Consider the following 9950-nt stretch of genomic DNA (forward strand, 5'->3'; position numbering starts at 1 on the left):
TATAAAGCAGAATATAAGGGGCGTCGGGTCCGCATACCCATTATATTACAACCCGCCGATAACGAATTGCCGATATATATCGGATCCGAAATCTATATAGAAGGGGAGCATAAAGTGCATCGGGTCTGCGGGGTATTTGTGCCGCATATTGGAGGCGTTGATCATAGAGCCCGCCTATAGCGATTGTCGATATCGCATCAGGGAAAAGGAGAAGGGGAAACGTAAAGCTCCAATAGTATTCCAAAGTAATTCTTTAGAATTACTGCCCGATAACTAAAGCCGCCGATAGTGTATTACATAGACTCCTCTATAAAGCCGCCGATGGTAGTTTTGGGTGTATAATCCCTCCATAAAGCCTCCGATAGTATTTTGGAGTAATTCTTTTAGAATTACCGCCCGATAGGAATAAAGCCACTGTTTGTCAATTAGCAAGGCTTATGGAGTTCAGAGGAAAATCCATGAAGCTATCAGTTTAATGACTGATACGCATAGAGAAGGAGAAAAATAAGTTGAGGTTGATATAGAAGAAATTGTTGCCAGATTGGGAAGGTTACCCCTAACACCTGCACCCACGCCATCACTAATAAAGATACCGACCATGAAACCACTGATCATGCACTTCAGTGGATACATTATAAGCCACTATCACATCTAGACCATTGATATTGTTCTTTTATCCATTCACAACAATCAAATTATTGGGGGGATCTGGTAAGGTTCAAGTAGAGTATATGTATTATGAGGAATTAAACCACAAAATCAATCGATGTAATTCAGGAGAGCTCAATTCTATTGATGCTATTGTATGCAGTGTATTCTTTAGCATGACACTCTGAATTTACTCATCTAAGATCATGCAATGTGCTTATGATAATCGCAAGTTATGCCAACTGTAATGTTGATTAAGAGTCTGGGGGAGCACAACGGCAGAGTTAGTGGAACTTGGGAGATGAAGCTTTTTGTAGATAATGGTGGAGTGTTTACCTTGCAAATTACTGTAACTCATCTTAATAAGATCATAATATTAGCCAGAACCAAGTTCAGTGCCCATCTTCCTGTCGTGGGAGACCCGTGACAAATCGCAAGATTAAGCTATCACGCAGGATTGTTGGGCTAATTCCATTGAATACAACTTGGCCACCAATATGAGGAGACATCCCATAGATATTTGGTGTTCATCTAGTGTCTTCGCGCGAATGGGACGTTCATTCACATGGGAGGTGGGAGGTTAGAGGGACGGAGCAGGTAATCTGCTACTTTTTCCCCTACTCAAATGGCGACTGGAATGAATCATTGGCCCTTAATATTAGAGATAATTGATGGTATTCCTCAAACTAGATCTTCCTAGAATATAGCATCGTGGTCATGGGGTACTAGCGATTTCACCTATGAATTCATTCTCAAAACGTTAGGAAGGGACCACCAACCCATCTTTCATGTGTCAAACATGGCTAGCGCGTAGGTGGAGAACAATCTATACCCATACCTGTACCTATGCTTGAACCAAAGCTTATTCATCTTTTCCAATAGAGACACAATTCTTCTAGACTACAAGAACAACATGGTAATGAAGATGTATCCAAGGATGCCAAGGGAGCTCCCCGGGAACTAACCCTCCACAAGGTCTTCCATCATGCTTCATGTCCCCGATTGGTGGATTTCAAAAGGCCGAAGCCCTCATCTAAAAATGGTGATGACGAACACGAACCCTTTCTAGACCATGGAGGACATTCCAGGATCCATTGCCATGGGCCACATGTGCGCTCCTCCTTCGCGATGTAGAAGCGCTCTCATAACTGGAGCCAAGAGAGGCACGGTCGGGTGGGATATGGTCACAACTACAATATTCTCTACATTCCTTCACAGACTCAGCACCCCTCTTGGAGCTCGTTACTTCGTGCTCGAAAACACCAACAATTGCAGAAAGTCCCATTCTTTTCGTCCTTGATTGGGAGGTAAGGGCTATCTTTTAAAAGAAAAAATAAAATACTCTACCAGAAAACTAGCCTCCAAGGTATTCAGGGAGCACAGTGCGCGGGTATTCAAAATTTAAATGGGAGGGACTATGTATTCGAAAGGAGTAGTCTTAATGGACAAGAGCTAATCCAGGGGGAAAATGAAAAAAAATCCATTGCATCCCTATTCAAAAACTTGTTGCAGAAACTTCGTGCACAAATTTGAAATTTGAAATTCCAGGCACCATGGTGCAAAGGTAGCACTCACTCCATTTCAGTGCACGTTAAATCCACCACGATGTATGTATGCTTCTAAATGTATGGGCATTTATATTAAATGGCGAACCATGTTTACCCGACGGTTAGCATGTCACATCAACGAATGTCACATAGCATGCATATGTATGGTAACTAGTTGCTATCTGGTGCATTAAAGGCCCAATAGCAGGCTGGCTAGCTCTTGCTGTACTCTTTGAGGTCTGTGAGATAAAGTCGAGGGTCACCGTACTCCTTGAGGTCCGTGAGATAAAATCGAGGGTCATTTGCCCATACGATCTGCCACCCTTTCGGGAGCAAATAAATTATGTGGATTATGATTTGATGGTTGGTTGTACTAAAGCAAGATTATATTGTCCGGTTCGCCATGAAACAAATAGTTTCACCTTGAATTTTTGGATTATGATTTGATGGTCGGATGTACTAAAGAAAGATTATATTGTCTCTGTTGTCCATGAAAAAAAACGTTTGACCTTGAATTATTGGTGGGTAGATTAAAAATTACAATGCATTTTATAAAATTTACGTTATCAAAAAAATATTTATTTTTTAGATTAATTTTAATTTTTTTTATTTTATTAGTTGAAATCGTTGAAGCCTTATTTTGTAATAATGATATTCAAGTATTCCTATAAGTATAGGAATAGTCTAACAAGGCGGAGGAATTGTTTGGTTTCCATCACCGCCTGGAAAAATGTGTGGCTCCGGCCACCAACAATTCCGCCCTCAACCACCTTTCGCAAACTTCGCCACCCTCTGCCACCGTTCACAGAATTCTAAGCGCGAGTATGGAAATTCTGAGCGCGGGTATTTCAATTTGAATTTGCCCCAAACCAATTCCCATTTCACTCATTCCAATTCGAATTTTCCCCGTGGGCTCTGCAGCTCCCCTAACCAATTCGACTCACCAGCACACCAGCTCACTCCGAGGGAAAACTCTACCCCGAGCTCTGCAGCTCACCACCCAGGCGACAGACAAGTAGCAAACCAAGGTGGGCATCACCAGGCGACAGATAGGCAGGTTCATTTCTCCACTCTTATCACCTTCCCACCGCTCAAACTAGATTTTGTTCGTTCCTGGTGAAACTGTCCTTTCTCAATCACAACACGCTCCAACTTCAACCCGTCAAATGTTACTTTGAGCATCCAAAATTATTTTTACAAATAGCAGTGATTAGGAGATGTTTATGACATTAATCAAATGCCCTTTAATTTCTTGTATGAAAGTTTCAAAAGTAGATAAAGTAGACTGAGATACCTTACCTCAGCTGAGTGAGTTCTGCAAAGCCTATAGACATGCATACGTTTGGTTTGCCCAATCCTATGGCATCGATCCATAGCTTGAAAATCCATTTATGGATTCTGTAAATATGCCAACAACCAATATATCAAACATTTGCAAAAGCATGAAGGCTTTACAATGGGACTGCCAAATTACAAAACATGGCTCATAAAAATTAGGTTCCATGTTATGCACAAAAATAACACTCATGCAAACCAAATAATGTCCAAGTATACAAAATTTTTTAAACAAAGTCTGTGTTGATGCAACGGCATAAAAATAATTTTCTTACCCACTCACTGTCATAAATGATGCAAGTATCTGCAGCAGTAAGATTAATCCCAAGACCACCAGCACGTGTGCTTAGCAAAAGGACATGAAGTTTATTTTTTGGATCATAAAAAACTTTGATCTGAATCAAGTGCCATGTAGAATGTGTAAATCAACCAACACATAAATTAATTAAAAAGTAAAACTAGGCAGGTAAAAATAAAGTATTAAAGCTCTCTACTCTCTTAGGAATTAAGCCTAGTTCTGCCAACAACCAGAAGTCTAGTTCCAGAAACTACTTCTTTGGGTAATTTTGTTATTTGACACAATTTTAATTGACCAAGACAAAATCAAACTCATTTGAGTTTATGAAATCAAAATCAAACAAATGATCGTGCAACAAAGAACAGAGAAGGCTTGAGAGCAGCCTTTCTTTGCCTATCATCCAGTTTAATAGACCCATCAATGCAGCACATATTGTGTTCACTCTCACTCAAACAGTAGCCTAGTAGGTCCAACACTCTTGTCCATTGCGAAAATATCAAAACCTATAATCATCCTCCAATCTTGCAAATCAGGATTGCATGTAGTAGGTTTCAGAATGAATACCAAAGCAAACAGAACCCAATCATATCAAGTATTGTGCTTGCTCATATCTGCTGAGATCCTTGGCTCAAACCTTATGATTTCGAGCTCTTAAATGTTTTAGAAGCCTGTCCAGAAGCTGAAATTTACCACATTGTTCCATCAATTTCTCTATTGGAGGATAGAGATCTGAAATAAATATAAATTCCAATCAGATGATATAAACCACAAGTCTTTTCATGTTGCATAATGAATGTAATCAATCAACTAAGAAACGACAGGAAATGCCCTCAAAACCAAGTAGACATGATAGAGGAATACAAGATATCTCAAACTATGACTGCAAAACATCTGCAATATTTACCTCAATGCATGTCCCACAAATAGAAAGGATTTGAATACTCTTGTTATGGAGAAGTTTCGTAAGTGTATATGGGGAAAAGAGTTGGGTAGAAAGAAGAAGTAATATGTTCAAGAATTCAACCCCACTTGTGATCTCCAACAAAAAGAGTACATTGGAGCATGGAGAGTAAAGATTCTTATTGCTCAATTAAAAACTAACTCGCATCAACTACGATGTGAAGCAGGTCGGTGGAAAAGACCTAATGAAGCTTGGGAAGAACAAGGGTGTACTTTTTGCACTTCTGGGGCAGTGGAATCGGAAAAACATTTCATTTTGGAATGTGATACTTTTAGAGACATCAGAGACAGTTACAGCAGTATGTTAACATAAGTTCCTTGGCATTGTCTTTTCAGTGAGAGGACTCTTAGAAGGTTGGGTCAGCTCATCATTAATTTGAATAATAAGAGGATTGAAGCGCAAAAGGAAAAAAGCATGCAAGCTAGTGGTCCCATAGACTATATCTAGTCTCTTGGACATTAAAATTTCATTTCATTTCTAACAAGCTCTATCACACCGCAACCAAAGGACATAATGGCAAAACATGCAATGGGATTGAGAAGCCATATGTTGCAACACATGTGCAAATGTAAAAAAAATTATTAATCATGTATTTTCATTAGTGCCAATTGTTTATACAATGAGGAATTGAACTAAAAATCAGTTTCAGATTAACATTACATGAAACTTGAATTTTCATTATATCTAGCTTTGATTATTGGGTGACTTAATTAACCATTATAGATTTATCTTAAGTACGAATTGAGAAGCCATATGTTGCAACATGTGTGCATATGAAAAAAAAATATTAATCATGTCTTTTCATTAGTGCCAATTGTTTATACGATGAGGAATTGAACTAAAATTCAGTTTCAGATTAAAATTAGATGGAACTTGAATTTTCATGAGATTTAGCTTTGATTATTGGGTAACTTAATTAACCATTGTAGATTTATCTTAAGTACGGATCTAAAATGAGTTGAGAGGGATCAAATTGATTCACGTGCAAACATTTTTAGAGTGCAAAATACAATGTGTTATTTTTCATTGTTGAAATTGTATTTTTGAATGCTAAATAGAGTATATATAAGACCAAATAAAACTTTTAACCATAAAAACTTTTTTTTTTCTATATATAGATATATATGAAGTTGATATTGACATAAATTAGTTAACATAGATATTCAAATAGTTTATTTGAATCTCTAGCTAAAATATTTTTGAAAAGTATAAGATGTAAACATTTGATTCACACATTTGTTTACTTCTAATTACTTTACAACATATTCATTTTTTTTAATTATAGATATATATGAAGTTGATATGGACATAAATTAGTTAACATAGATCTTCAAATAGTTTATTTGAATCTCTAGCTAAAATATTTTTGAAAAGTATAAGATTTAAACATTTGATTCACACATTTGTTTACTTCTAATTACTTTACAACATATTCATTTTTTTAAATTATACTCGATATTATTTTTCTATTTAGAACATAATAATTAATGGTAGAAATGTGACTTTTTTTAATAATTTATATTAAATACAAATAAAATTAGTTATATCTTATACATCACCAATTAGAAAATAGAAATTTAGATTTTAAAAAATTAAAAATTAATTTACTTTTCAAAATATTCAATTATAAAAAAAATTAATAAAGTTAATAAATTATTTTGAAAAAATTGCAAATTAATTGAAATGAAATGCGTGAAATAAGTTTGAGTAGAAATTAATTGTAATATAACCTACTTTTGGCAGGTATAATGATAAGTAGGAAGACAATGCTACTAACACTAAAACAAAAGAAGGCCGCAATTTCACGAGGGATTTTTATAATAATAAGTAGGGAGAAAACAAGGAAGGCAATGCCACTAACTCTAAAACAAAAGAAGGCCGCAATTTCACCAGGAAAACAATGGAAATTCCAGTAAGATTTTGGAAATTCAGAATACATATCAAACTTGATTTTGAGTGCCCTCAAAATATAGTATTGAATCCATTTCTACCATAAAAAACTATTCAAACATTACCATCAAAATTTTCACCAAATTCTAATAAGAATTTTACCATCCAAATGAAATTATGACTCTGTTAAACACTACACGTAAAATTATTTAGTAAATAAAAAATCTATGGTGAACTCCCATAGGTTAAAGTTAATCAACCCAAATACGAATAGTTACAATAAAAGGGTGGAGTCTGGATAGGTTTCTTAGAAGGGCAGGAGTTACAAATACAATATAACCGTTATTACTGGTAATAAATCGGTCAACATCTTCTCATATATATATATATATATATATATATATATATATATATTATTTTTTTAAAAGATGATTTTGTCCTTATGTTTTAAACGATAAGGTATTATTATTTTTATTATTAATAGATTAGTGTTCACCCATTTTAATCCATTCAAATAATGCAGTGTTTAACCCATACAACCCAATAATTTTAATATTATTAATGTTAGTGTCTGGAATGTGACAACATTCCTGTACAAGCAACCAACGGATATTATTAAGCCTTTCCAAATCCATATATCAATTCCATATTAAATACTAAAAGAATTACAGATCTCCCTTATTTTAAACTATAAAAAATACATTTCACATGATAAACTTATTATATTTATAATTTTTATATTAAAAATATATATATAATTCTGTAACAATCATAAAACTAAAACCTACGAAATAAATATAATATAAAAAAAATGTTTTTGCATGGAACCATATTCAACCTTGGATACTGATCCTCGTAATAATATGTGGAAATCATTAATATTTATTAATTACCGTCGTAGCATCGGACAACACTTATGCAAATTTCGTGTGTGATTTTAAATTACAAAATCCACAGGGTTTATACTGTGGTCAGTGTTTAATGCTCACATGGCCTTCGGTGGGTTAGTCATTATTGCCCAAACTCTGGTTAGCTAGTCCTCGCACACTAGGACACGTGGCATGATGAAGACCAAGGATGCTACATGAATTTTCCAACTCGTTCTAATCTCCTACGACATCTATCATGCTTCGTCTCTGTTGATTTCTACCTGGCGATCCGACAGTGGTGAGGGTTTAGGGTTTAACCCTTTAACCACTTTATCACACCTGACACTTAGTTGATTCATTTTTCTCCTTGAGCTGAGGTTTCTTGTTGTTCTGCAATGACCTAGTTTGGTGAAGATCTCAGGCTGACAACTAATCCTTCTATGGCTTGCCTTGGTTATGATATTCAGTGCAGTGAAGGCAGGTAACTATCGCAACGTGACTTCAAGCAGTTTCGTTAGTTTGCATTTTCTGATTTTGATGGGAAATCTGTCTGGTGTCGAGACTAAAGGGTTGCCACCTCTGTCCAAGGTATTTTGATGGTCTACCAAGCTACGGAAGAGGCTCTGTTCCGACAATCATTTTTGGTAGGTAAGTTCATAAACCACCAGATTTTTCTCTTGAGTATTTATAGTTTTTCAAGCTTGAATCCGTTAACTAATGAGGTGTGATGTATTTACAGATGGCTGCTCGAAGCGGAAACCCTCCAGTTTCAGGTATGAATTATTCCTCTCTCCGGCATTATGCATTCTATAAATTTTTCTATCGGTTAACCTCATACTAACTTCCTGCTTGTTTGCGGTTGTTTGTAGGTACCTTCTCCTATCTTCTCAATTCACGAAAGCTAGGAGAATACTCCTTAGAAGTTTAGGGCTTGCAGTTTCAATGTTCATTTCCAGGTGGGCACAACTTATCTCTGGTGCATAACTATTTAGCTACGAAAATATTATCTACTCAATAACATAGGACCTATGCGTCAAGCCAAGATCTTCGTTGAGAATTACTTAGATTTTTGGTTCTTAATTAATTAACTATTTAATAGAACAATCAAACTCTGTGCACGGCACGAGCGATTTGGAGAGTTATCAATTTTGGATTGGTCATGAGTTTCTATGGATATTTCTTTATTGTGCCTTATTTTTGTGTTAAGTTAACTGCTTAAATGGACTTTGAGGGTTTTGGTCATATAGACCCATTCGAGGCGTTTTGGAATTGTAAGCTATTTCTACAATAAAATGTGTTTCAATATTTAAATGATATTCTCGTTGTATCGTTTCTAATTTAATGATGGCTCGAAATTTCCTTTGTTATCTTACTCAGAGTATTGAAAAATTTAGCGAATTTGTTTAGTATGCTCGACCCTTCTAGAATAATTTGTTTAGAGTTGGTTTATACCAGGAGTCACCTGGCACTACTACACCAAGGGCACTTTTGAGACATTTTTTTGAGACAAAACAAATCTTTTGTCTCAAAAAAATTCTTTTGTCTCAAAAACTCATTTTTGTTTTACATTAAAATTAATATCAATTGATTTGTCTCAAATATAAGGTTTAAGACAAAAATAGGTTGAGACAAAAATGTTTTAAGACAAAACGTTATGTTTAAGACAAAAATAGTTTAAGACAAAAATATTTTAAGACAAAAGTAGTTTGAGACAAAAATATTTTAAGACAAAACTTTATATTTAAGACAAAAATAATTTAAGAGGAAAATATTTTGAGACAAAACTTTATATTTAAGACAAAAGTAGTTTGAGAGAAAAATTTAAAGACAAAAATAGTTTAAGACAAAAATAATTTAAGACAAAATTATTTTAAGACAAAAACAATTTAAGACAAAATTAGTTTAAGACAAAACTTTATATTTAAGACAAAAGAATTTTGAGACAAAAATATTTTAAGACAAACTTTATATTTAATACAATGACCACTTTAGATCAAACCTATGTTTATGCTTTTATCTTTACATAGAATGTGTCATCTTTGGGCATGGGGGTAATCGCTTGTCATGCAAAGTGAGGTTTTTTTTGCTTCAAGGGGAAATATTTATGAGAATGATACATGTTTAACACTCATTTCAGACACTCTTACACAAGCTTCACCTTTATCCTCCTGAAGTCTATAATCGAAGCCGCAATTGCCGTAAGCTGCCACAAAGGTTGTTGCATTAAGTGAAGTATGTGTTATATGTTCTAGATGGTCTATGTTGTTGATGCAGGAGCATGTGACTCAGAGGGAAAAAGTCTTCCAACTTATTCCAAAAATCCAAAAAAATCTTTAGGCAAGTGAGTGGGGTCCTTTAGCTTGCAATTTCCATGTTTTTTTAGTTAAAGATAGAATAAATTC

The sequence above is a fragment of the Pinus tabuliformis genome, chromosome 8, assembly GCF_031772625.1.
Source record: "Pinus tabuliformis cultivar Carrire ecotype Pingquan chromosome 8, CPIR1, whole genome shotgun sequence".
In the NCBI taxonomy this organism is placed as follows: Eukaryota; Viridiplantae; Streptophyta; class Pinopsida; order Pinales; family Pinaceae; genus Pinus; species Pinus tabuliformis.